The sequence below is a fragment of the Pelodiscus sinensis genome, chromosome 22 (genome assembly GCF_052426305.1).
Source record: "Pelodiscus sinensis isolate ZL-2025 chromosome 22, ASM5242630v1, whole genome shotgun sequence".
NCBI classification, from domain to species: domain Eukaryota; kingdom Metazoa; phylum Chordata; order Testudines; family Trionychidae; genus Pelodiscus; species Pelodiscus sinensis.
In genome coordinates, this window is record NC_143073.1 from 19,740,634 (window position 1) to 19,752,840 (window position 12,207).

The window sequence follows — 12,207 nt, forward strand, 5'->3', positions numbered from 1 at the left end:
CTGTGCACTTCTTAGTCCATTGTGGAAGATCAGTGGCTTAGAATCTGGGGCAGGCGCTCTGGTGTATAGCCACTGTGTTTTGGGGGATACCCCCAACCCATATATTGTATCACCCTGGCCTGTGCATCAATCCTGGCCCCCAGGTCCTCTCCCTTTTCTAGACCAGTCCCCCTTCCTGTGCTTCTGCCACAGCCGTTTTGGCTGGGCTCTGGGTGGAGCCCCCTGCAGCAGGGCACACCCTACTGGGGTCTATCTCCTGCCCACTCTGGCTTTAGGTGGAGCTGGAAGTCAGAGCATCACTCTGGTTCTGTTCTGTGTCATCTCCGCTCAATTCTTGGGTTCCCTTTGTGGAGGTTCTGCTGTTTACCAGGGAAGAACAATATCACAGCACTCTGTGGTCAGCACAGCTTCTCATGCCTCTCTGCACCCTACCAGGCGGGTTCTTCACTTCCATGGAGGTCCCCAGTGGAACCCAACTTGGGGCATGGGGGAAGTTTAACTCCACAGAGCCCCCTGCTGCTCCCTGGATTTATGCAGACATGGAGGGGAAGTGCTAAAGTGACGATGACATGACCTGGACGGGGTGTGTGTGTGTGTGTGTGTGTGTGTGTGTGTATCATCCGCTGAATTATAAATGGATCATCACCCCGTTTTCTCCTGGCTGAAAAAGAAAACTGATTTTTTCCCACCCTTTGATTAGATTGAGACTCTTCTCAGATTGCACCTCACTGAATCCTCGATCCCTGAGAAGCTGGATGGTATAGCACAGGAGTTCTGCTGAGATGCTGGTGTGAGAAGTGGGATAACCATGGGATAACAGTGTTAAGAGGTGGGATATTGGTATTTGAGGTGAGCCACTAGGCTGAGAAGTTGGAAAATCATGTGAGTGATAGGAAACTAGTGTCAGCTATGGGATACAGGTGTGAGTGCTGGGATACTGGTGGCAGAGAAGCTGTATAATGGCATGCATGGTGAGCAGCTAGTGTTAGCAGTGAGGTGTTGGTGTTTGAGATGAGCTACTGCTGAGAGGTAGGAAATTGCTGAGAAAGGTGGGATACTGGGGTTAGTAATGGGGCACTGGTGTGAGCAATGGTATATTGGTGTGTGAACTGCAAAACAGATATGACAGGTGCAACACTGGGCTTGGTGGGAGACTGGGGTTAGTACAGGTGTGAGCAGTGAGATACTGGTTTTAGAAATGGGACATCGGTGTCAGCCAGTGGAACAACAGACCCACTGCTCCACTGTCTCATGGGGACAGGGACAGGTTCCATGGGGCACAGACTGTGAGAGCCTCATGTGGTTCAGTAGCAGGGGCTGCAGGTGAAAGTGATGGTGATACTAAAAGAGTGAATTAGGATGATATGAACATGGGAGTGATTGGGCATCATAAGGAAAACCCTGCCCTGTATGTCCCCCTTCATAGGGCCAGGGTGCCCCAGATGAGCCTGCAGGGCTTCTCTGTTATCCTCGTGGGAGGGGTGTCTCATACCTCTCCAGTGCCCAGCTGGCACACAGAAAGCCCAGCAATAATCTCAGCAGGGTGCTGACATGGCCACCACCATGACTACCTGCTCAGACGGCTACATCACCATCATCAACAGGATCATTTCCCAGCCCCTCGCAGCCAGTGCCGCAACCCCAGCCAAACCACAGCCCCTGGAGAAGTTCTCCAGGGGGAGCCGCTGGCCCTGGGGGTGAGTACTGTGTGAACTGAAAGGGATAACTGGGGCAGGTAGCTCCATCCAGCTTGGATTATCAGCCAGTGAGAGCTTTCTGTGATGATGTCATGGTTTGAAGGTTTTGTCCCATTGGCTGAAGGATGCTGGGGGTGGGATTCTAGAAGACAATTTCCTCCACCTCTTAGGATAAACTGGGTGAGTCTTTAGGTGACCCAGCTCCATCTTCTTGCTGCCCCGGGGGCATCATGCCACAGCAGAGCCTGGGCTGGTTACTCCAGGCACGCCACCAGCGAGCACAGCCAGCTGGGGCCTGTGTAATCCTCTGACAGTGGACGTCTATTCCACACACCCCTGCCTGACTGTGGGTCACTGCCCTGATCTCAGGCAATGCTGGTGTGTCTCTCTCTGCCATTGGTTTCCAAGCCTAGAGCCCCCAGGCCAAGCGCCCATGTCCAGTGCTCCCTTTCAGCAGATCTGAGTTCCCCGCGGGAGCAGCAGGATGGTTCACAGGGACTGTGGCTTCAGCTGGAATTATCATTCCCAGCATTTTGCAGGGATAAACACAGGAACATTAGATTTGCCTCAGTGATGGCCAGGGTCAGATGCTGGGGAGCATCTACCCTGTATCCCTTCCCTCCCTGCTAATACAGACAGGACCCTGGACCTAGTTAGGTTGCAACCTGTTCCCATCCTGTGATGGAGATTAGACCTATTGGCCCAGTATCTCGCCCTCCTCCCTGTCACCTCTGGTCAGATCCATGGGCCGGCCCCTCTATCCCAGTGTCCTCCCATTTCCCATTTCTGCCACCAATTGGGCCAGCCAGCCCAGTGTCCCTCCCCCCTGCCCCGCTCCCCGGTTCCTGCCACCCATAGGCCTAGACATCCTGGTGTCCCCCTGTTCCTATCACCCATGGGCCCATCCAGCCCGGTGCGCGCCCCCCCCATTCCAGCCACCCATGGGCCCAGACAGAATGGTGTCCCATCAACCCCCTGCTGTCCCAGACCATACCCATGGGCCTGTATATCCTGGTTTCCTTCCCAGGTCTCCGTGGTGTGTCTGATCGGATGGATGGGCCTACTTAGCCCTTCCTTGCCATAAAATCCTCATATGCCCCTTGGGCAAGTCCTTTAATCTTATTCTATGTCTCAGTTTCCCCACCTGTACAATAGGGAAAACAGCACATTCCTGCTTCGGGGTAGGGGGAGTCAATGCATTAAAGACTGTGAGCCAATCAGAGTCTATGGTGATAGACAGAAGGACCTGTTAAGGGTGCCGAGGGGAAAACAACCCCTGTGCTGAAATTCTTGGCTTTGCTTCCTGGCCGATCACTCAGATTCTAGTTGGAGCCGTGCTGCTTGCTGTCGGGATGGTGACGTCTCTGGCCGATTTATATTTTTGGAGATTGGAAAGGAGTGTGCATATCCCGATGTGGAGCGGGTTGCTGGTACGTCGCAGCTCCATCCTGCCTCGGCTGTCCAGCCACACACAGGAGCAGGGAATGGTTGGAGCATGCTCAGAGCAGACAGAGCCCCTGCAGGATCTAGCTGCCAGACCAGGGGTAGGCAAAGTGGGTTGATTCGGCCCACGGAGGCCCTGCTGCTCCCCTGCCCTCAGGCCAATCAGGACCTAGGGACAGGAGAACATGCAGTGCTTAGAGTCAACCCTGGCAATTGACTCTAAGCACTGCACACCAGAAGGCAGGGAGCGAGAGACTTTGCGACCCCCCCCCCCACTACCAGGCCAATCGACCAGGGGGCAGGGGGAAGCTCATGAAGTCTCCTCCCACCCTGCAAGGAGCATGTGGCGCTTCAAAGACTTCATGTGCTCCCCTCCCCCAAGCTCTGATTCGCTTGGGGGCGGGGCAGGAGGCACGCAAAGTCTCCTCCCACCCTTCAGGGGATATGGGCACCTACAGGGAACCGCCAGCTGTTCAAAACAGCTGACATATCTCTCGGGGGTGTGGGGGCAGGGCAAAGACTTCATGCGCTCCCATTACCCGCAGACCAATCAGGGTCTGTGGCTGGGGAAGCACGAAGTGTCCTGGCCCAACCCCTTCCACCTGAGGCTCCGCCCCTTCTGGCAGCTCAGGGCTATTTCAAAAATGTCTGAAGTGGCCCCTGGTCAAAAATTATTGCCTACCCCTGAGCCATACTCTGCCATATCTCTATGGAGCATGTGCAAACTGAGATTTTTCAGATGTTTCTAATTTGACTGGATTTGGGGGAATTTTTATGGAACTGCCAAAGGCACATCCCAGTCCCCTAGGTGACTTCCACCCAGCCCAGTTCCAGGCCCCTGCTCCAAAGCATGCTGGCTCTGGTGCCACTCGGTGAACCACTTGTAACATGCACAAAACAACTGATTTTCCTGCAGCCCGTTCTCAGCAATGGCTGAACCAATGTGCCTGAATGTGTCCCCCAAGTTCAGCCAGCAGCAGACTGCTAGTGGGAAATTTCAGCCCTAGTAACTCATAGCAAATCTTTCAGCACCTGAAAGTGGGATCTTACAATGGGATGTGTGGGGCAGCCTCAACTCTTGGGGGCAGTAGCAGCAGGTCTAGCAATTGGAGACAAGAAACTTTGGTGCCACCAGGCAGTTTGCCAGGGAGCCGGAGGGAACATACAGATGTTCAGGGCCAGGCCGTAGGTGGATCAGCACAGATGCTGGTCTCTCTCATGGCCACTGGCCTTTGCTTTGTCTCCTGCTGGACTAGCTCACCCTAGTTAATATTACCCAGCATGCACAGCACTTCACCACTGTGCTCCGTTAGCACTAGACACAGGTACAGCCCAGCCTCTGACCTCTTCTCTCTCCTCCTACAGTACGTTGTCTCGGGGGCCCTCTCAGTGGCGGCTGCAAAGAATCCCAAGATACCACTGGTACAAACTGATGCCTCACTTTCCTTTCTATCTATCTATCTATCTATCTATCTATCTATCTATCTATCTATCTATCTATCTATCTATCTATCTATCTATCTATCTATCTATCTATCTCCATACAACCCCCTTCTGTCCCACAATCTCACACTCACACTGCTTTAATTCAGCGTAACAATTTACACCTTAAATGTTCCAGACTGAGTGAGGGTTTGGCCATTGGTCTCCACTGCTACAGCCAAGGGTGTTAGCATTATGATCACAGTAATGAGGTCTTATCGTGTGGGCCCTCCCCAGAGCCAGGTGGGTGGGTGTTTTCCTCGGGAGGGGCTGGGCTCTATGCCATGTTAATCTGTGAGAGTATGTCTAGACTGCATCCCTCTGCCGACAGAGGGATGTAGTCTAGACATACCCTTAGTGTCCAACTGTGCTCTCAGCCAGTGGTCCGAATTGGTTGGTGGGGAGTGGGACTGAGCAACGCCAAGTAACTCCAGCTAGTTGTTGTTAAAGCATACTTGGTTGCTAGGTGTTACCAAGCAACTGGGAAAAATAAATTAAAACACAGAGACCATCACATCTCTGGGTACAGCCTATATAGTCAATGGGGGAGGGGGGAGAGCGGGACCACATGGATACAACACAGAGAAGCTTAACCCAACAGCCAAACCAAAGGAAAATCCCCCGATGGTGACTATGCATGCATTGCTTTCCCTGTTCACCAGCTGGGCTGGGCCGCACTTCAAGGCCCAGTTCATCCCATGCCCAATGTCATTCTGAGAACTGAACCTTGCTCCCTCCAGCCCTTCCCTTAGAACTTGTACACAGGAAGGAGCAGCCAGGTATCTAAATAACATTCAAGCTACGTCTACACTGGCATGGATGTTCTTGCGCAAAAGCACATCTCTTCGGCAAAGGCACATGCCAGTGTGGACGCTCTCTTCTGGAAGAATTTTTGCACAAGACTCTTCCGCAAAAGAGTTCTTCTGCAAAATCATGCCAGTGTAGGCGTAGCCTCAGAGGTCAACGTTTTTTCCCATTGGCTTTCCTGGCTTTCTGCCAACACCCCCTAGTTACCTGAGTTTAACTCTTGAGTCACCGGGTGCTGGCCTGCAGTCCTATCCATCACAGCATGTCACCTCCATATTGGTGCACCTAACAACATTCATGGGGTAGGAGTGGACCTAGGGGGTTTGAGTGTGGGAGGGGCCTCAGGCCCGGGGCAGAGGGTTGGGGCATAGGAGAAGGGTCTGGCTGTGGCGCAGGCTAGGGCTGTGGATAAGGGACTCAGGGCTGGGGCAGAGGGTTGGGGCATAGGAGGGGGCCCTGCCTGTCCCTGTGGCATGGGCTGTGGCTGTGGATAAGCAGCTCAGGGCTGGGGCAGAGGGTTGGGGTGCAGGCTGTGGCTGTGGGTGGGCTGGGAATGAGGGGTTCAGGGCTGCAGACTGTCCCAGGGAGAGGGGACTGCCCCAACGCTCTGTCACAGCAGCCACTTGGGGCCAGGCAAGAGGTTCCTCTCCACGATTGCAGTGGGGGCAGCCAGAGGAGGGGCGCCTGTCCCCTAGCCGGGTAGGTCTGGGTTAGGCTGGGGAGGTGCCTCTTCCTATGGCCCCAGCACAGAGTAGCCATGGCGGGGCGGGGAGTGCCCCCTCCATTGTCACAGAGCTGCCATGGGTGAGGAAGGGCCCCTGCCTGCCAGCCCAGCCCAGAGCAGGTGCAGCAGGCAGGTCAGTGTGGGGCTAGCAGGCAGAGGTAGCACTCTGCGTGCCTGCCCAGAGCCCTGCGTGGGCTCGTATGCAACAGCCATGCAGCTTAGAGGGAACTTAGCTCTCAGCGCACCCCAACGCACCCTCCCTTCTAGGTGAAAGGCACCCTGGGAATGAACATCATTAGCTCCTTGGTGGCTGGCTGTGCCCTGATCCTGTACCTTATCACCCTCGTAGGGTGCATCTAGACTGGCAAGATTTTGCGCAAAAGCAGCCACTTTTGTGCAAAAACTTGCCAGCTGTCTACACTGGCCACTTGAATTTGCGCAAGAGCACTGACATTCTAATGTAAGAATTCAGGGCTTCTTGCGCAAATACTTTGACGCTCCCGCCCAAGGATAAGCCCTCTTGCGCAAGAGGGCCAGTGTAGACACCTTAATTTTTTGCGCAAGAAAGCCCAATGGTTAAAATGGCCATTGGAGCTTTCTTGCGCAAAGGTGCATCTATACTGGGCACGGATGCTTTTGCGCAAAAGCACTTTTTGTGCAAAAGCATCCGTGCCAATCTAGACGCTCTTTTGCGGAAATACTTTTAACGGAAAAACTTTTCCATTAAAAGTATTTCCGCAAAATCATGCCAATCTAGACGCAGCCATAGAGTTCAACTACTACTTCGTGTGTGACTTGAATCCAGAGCATTGCAGAGTGTATGTGAGTGCTTCATATGGCAGAACAAAGCTGTGCGCCCATACCCCTGTGTTCTCGGGACCATCCTGCCTCCCATGGCTACCTCAGGGACTGACTTAAGCAGTTGGCAGGCAATGGGACATGGAGCCTTTCCTCTCAAGGGGGCGCTGGCTCTGATCCAGCTTCAGGGCAGTGGCTGATTGGCTTTGGGCGATAGGGCAGGGCCTTTGCCCTTAGGAAATTCTCACGGGTTTCTCGTTGGCAGAAACTAATCAGGTCCTGCACCTTGGTTCTGCTACTGTTCACCTTCCTGGAATTCTTCATCTCCATCTCCACTTCAGCCTTTTGGTGCAAAACCGTCTGCCGGAACAGCTACACTGAAGTGGTAATGATGTGTTGCCAAGGGGCCTGTGTTAACAACAGGCACAGTGGAAGGGGAGGGGGGTGTCTCATGACTTAGAGAGGGGCTGCTGGGAGCTGGGGCTGCTGGGAGCCAGGACTGCAGGGTTCAGTTTCCAGCTTGGGGATGAGAGTGGGGTCTAGTAGGTTAAATTGTGTGTGCATAGGGGGTGGGGTGGAGAGGCTAGGAGCCAGGACTCTAGCCGGGTAGGTCTGGGTTAGGCTGGAACATATGACTGGGATATTGCTGTGCTAAGAGGTGTGCTTGAGTCCTGTCCTAATAGGTTGTCCTTATTTTTTTCTCCAGACTGTGGTCATTTACCATAACATGATGCCTGCAGACAATCCCACTACTGCCACCAATGCCCACACTGATGGTGTTGCCTGCACTCCTGCCCCTTACAAGGACCTCACCCCGTGAACTGGATTGCCAGCTCCCCACATACTGTGCCCAACTGTGCCTTGCTGGAAACCAAGGCAGCAGCTTGGGAACTGGTCATATCTCCTTGATCTTGACACTGCACCTGCTGCCCCCATGCACTGATTATACTGCCAATGGAGACACACAGCATTGCACAATTGATCCGCTGGTCTCATGGCTTGTTCCAGCCCACCTTGTGGATGGGATCTCAGCCCCAGGTCGCACACTCTGTAACATGTCCAGGCCGCCTCCAGTAAAACCTTTTCCTCTCATTACCCAGCCCTGATTTCCTTCACTGCTGTGCTCAGTGGGATGCCCCTGATCCTAAGCCCCTGTCCCATGTTGTAGGAGCCTGTCTGGACTGTCCCTGCTACTCCCTGCTGTCAGAGAAAGTGTGTGCTGGGTTTGGGGTGAGGTGCCTGGAGCTTGCTGTGATTGGAGAAGAGAGGGGAGCTGATGGGCTGGGAGGACAGCAGGAGGTTTGGCGGCAGGGAAGCAGCTTTGGTGGGGGCTGTGGGAGAGAGACAGAATATGCACCAGACAGAGAGAGAAATTAGCAGAGCTGGGGACAGAACCCAGCAGTCCTGGCCCCCAGGCCCCACCTACCAGACCCCAGTCCCTTCCCAGAGCTGATGAAAAAACGAACCCAGAGAGTCCTGGCTCCCAGCCCCTGCTGCTCTAGCTCACTAGACCCCACTCTTTCCCAGAGCCAGTTAGAGAACCCAAACCCCTGCTCTAACCCACTATGGCTACATCTAGATTGCATCCCTTTTTCGTAAAAGGGATGCAAATTAGACATATAGCAATTGCTAATGAAGCGGGGATTTAAATCTCCCCCGCTTCATTATCATAAAAATGGCTGCCGCTTTTTCTCGTCATGGAGCTTTGCTGGAAAAAAGCACCAGTCTAGACGCGGATCTTTCGGAAAATAAAGCCTTTTCTGAAAGATCCCTTATCCCTCTTAAAATAAGGGATAAGGGATCTTACGGAAAAGGATTTATTTTCCGAAAGATCTGCATTTAGACTGGCACTTTTTTCCAGCAAAGCTCCGTGCTGAGAAAAAGCGGCAGCCATTTTTATGCTAATGAGATTTAAATCCCCGCTTCATTAGCAATTGTGATACGTCTAATTTGTGGAAAATCATGCCAGTCTAGACGTAGCCCAAGTGTCTGAAGAACAGCAATTTCCTTCTACCTGCAGTTTCTGTTACATACACTGTATCAATTCCAATACTGAGCATTTGCTAGGACAGGTTGGCCATATGCAAGCAGCACACCGCAGTGCATAGATGTGGGCATTCATTCTGGAAGGCAAGTCTGGTTCAGTGAATGGCTCTCTTCTCTCAGGGACCTTGGCTTAACATTTTTTCTGTGATTTTTGGGGACACTCTAAAGAGGCAATAGATGAGTGAGTGGGACTGAATAAAAATCAAAGTTTTTAAGGTGTCCTGAGCACGACAAGAATGGAATCCCTCCAATGCACAGCCCAAGGGCCAGTGTGCTTGAGTGACAGTGATGGACGTACACGTTGTGGGTGGCAAACTGGTGCATGTCAGGCACATGGCCTGGCTCTCACAGAGGAACCCTCTGCCCACCCAGCAGGGAGCTCGAGGATGGCCTGAAGCTGGCTGGCTGTGCCCAGCAAGCAGAGAGGAGGCAGCTTGACCGGACTCCTGCTCGGTGTTCCCTGGCAGAACGAGACATTATTGTGGTGGTTTGTCTGAGTGGATCGGGGCCTAGGCGCCAATGGCATGGGTGCTCTGGGGCTGGAGCTCCTATGAAAAAATATAGTTCAGTACCCACCAGCCACAGCTGTTTGGCATTGCTGCCCTGATCAGCTGTGTGGCTGCTGTGGGAGGGAGGAGAGCAGTAAGCAGTAGGCGGGGGCTTTGGAGGAGGTATTGGAGCAGAGGGGCCAGCATGGAGGAAGAGGCTCGGGCAGAGGGGATGGAGCAGCCCTGGGGAAAATAAAAATCAGCCTATCTGGATCTGTGCTAAGGTGGCTATGCACCAGCATGTGATGCATTGAGGCAGGATGAACAGGGTTGGTGGGGGAAGGACTACAATCACTAGTGGGGATACAAACTATAGTTAAGAGACTCACACAATACTAGAAATGAAAGGGACCTCGAGAGGTCATCGAGTCCAGGCCCCTGCCCTCACAGCAGGACCAAGCATCATCTAGTAGACCATCCCTGATAGATGTCTAGCCAACCTGCTCTTAAATATCTCCAGAGATGAAGATTCCACAACCTCCCTAGGCAATTTATTCCAGTGTTTAACCTCCCTGACAGATAGGAAATTTGTCCTAATGTCTAATCTAAACCTCCCTTGCTGCAATTTAAGCCCATTGTTACTTGTCCTATCATCAGAGGCCAAGGAGAACAATTTTTCTCCCTTCCCCTTTTAGATACTTGAAAATTGCTATCACATCCCCTCTCCGTCTTCTTTTTTCTAAACTGAACAAGTCCAATTCTTTCAGTCTTCCCTCATAGCTCATGTTTTCTAGATCTTTAGTCATTTTTGTTGCTCTTCTCTGGACCTTCTCCAATTTCTCCACATCTTTTTTGAAATGTGGTGCCCAAAATTCCAACTCCAACTGAGGCATAGTCAGCGCAGAGTGGAAAAATGACTTCTTATGTCTTGCTCACAACACTCATGTTAATGCAGCTCAGAATCAGGTTTGCTTTTTTTGCAAGTGTCACACTGTTGACTCATGGTTAACTTGTGGTCTACTCTGACTCCCAGATCCCTTTCTGCAGTGCTCCTTCCTAAGCAGTCAGTTCCCATTCTGTAACTGTGAAACTGATTGTTCCTTCCTAAGTGGAGTACATTGCATTTGTCCTTCATCCTATTTACCTATTTCAACTTCATCCTATTTACCTCAGACCATTTCACCAGTTTGTCCAGATCATTTTGAATTATGACCCTATCCTCCAAAGCAGTTGCAACCCCTCCAGCTAGGTATCATCTGCAAACTTAATAAGCATACTCTCGACACCCTTATCTTAATCATTGATGAAGATATTGAACAGAACCAGTCCCAAAACATACCCCTGCGGAACCCCACTTGTTATGCCCTTTCAGCATGATTGTGAATAATTAATAACTACTCACCTTATAGTAGCTCCATCTAGGTTGTATTTCCGTGGTTTATTGATAAGGTGACAAGAGACAGTATCAAATGATTTACTAAAGTCTAGGTATACCACATCCACCACTTCTCCCTTATCCACAAAACTTGTTATCCTATCAAAGAAAGCTATCAGATTGGTTTGACGTGATTTGTTCTTTACAAATCCATGCTGGCTGTTACCTATCACCTTATTATCTTCCAGATATTTGCAAATGAATTCCTTACGTCCTTGGTCCATTATCTTTCCTGGCACAGATGTTAAACTAACTGGTCTATAGTTTCCTGGGTTATTCTTATTTTCCCTCCCTGCTTTTCCCAGGGTGGAAATCCTTTGTTTCAGAATTAGGCCTTGTCTACACTGGCATGTTTTGTTGCCAAAACCTGCCTTTTGTTGACTAAACAGTGAGGGTATGTCTACACTGCCACCCTAGTTCGAACTAGGGTGGCTAATGTAGGCATTCGAACTTGCAAATGAAGCCCGGGATTTAAATATCCCAGGCTTCTTTTGCATGTTCCTGGGTGCCGCCATTTTTAAATGCCCCGTAGTTCGAACTACCTGCCTGCGGCTACACGCAGCACGGACTAGGTAGTTTGAATTAAAGCTCCTAATTCGAACTACCGTTATTCCTCCTGCAAGGAGCTTTAATTCCAACTACCTAGTCCATGCCACATGTAGCCGCGGGCAGGTAGTTTGAACTATGGGGCATTTAAAAATGGTGGCACCTGGGAATATGCAAATAAAGCCTGGGATATTTAAATCCCGGGCTTCATTTGCAAGTTCGAATGCTTACATTGCCACCTTAGTTCAAACTAGGGTGGTAGTGTAGACATACCCTGAGAGTGTACAGACTACAATGGCACTTTTGTCAGGAAAAACACCCAGTTCAGCAACAAACTTTCACCTTGCAAGAGACTTTTTTCTTTCCCCCTCGTTTTATTGTCAACAAAGAGCCAATTGTTTCACCCTGCGGTTTGTTTTGTGGAGAGAACTGGCTTCTGCCAGAATCCCACAATGCCTGCCCTGATGGGGCTGCTCAGTGTTTTGTGATCTCTGCTGCCCTCCAGGCATGTGCCCTCCCCTTTCAAAGCCCCAGGAAGTGTCTGGGAGCTGAGTGAGCTGCTCCATTTGGGGAACAAACAAAAACCAAATCATTGCAATGCTCCTGTTCCATTGCTGCAGAGGGAGGGCTGGAGAGACTGCTGTGCTCTTTGACATTCCTCAGCATGGAGAGCTCACAGAGCTATGAGGGAATTCCAAGAATCACAGGGATCAGCTTTGCCTTCCCACTGCCCTGCCCTGT

The 12,207-nt window shown here is 51.5% G+C and overlaps 1 pseudogene across 1 annotated transcript; it reads left to right on the forward strand.

The window, feature by feature from the left end:
• The first annotated feature begins 720 nt into the window (after positions 1-720).
• LOC142819704 (membrane-spanning 4-domains subfamily A member 15-like) lies at positions 721-8,507 on the forward strand (annotated as a pseudogene). The gene is made up of 6 exons (XR_016347755.1): positions 721-1,706; positions 3,017-3,127; positions 4,506-4,562; positions 6,421-6,498; positions 7,217-7,336; positions 7,658-8,507. The product of XR_016347755.1 is annotated as a membrane-spanning 4-domains subfamily A member 15-like (transcript).
• The last annotated feature ends 3,700 nt before the right edge of the window (positions 8,508-12,207 follow it).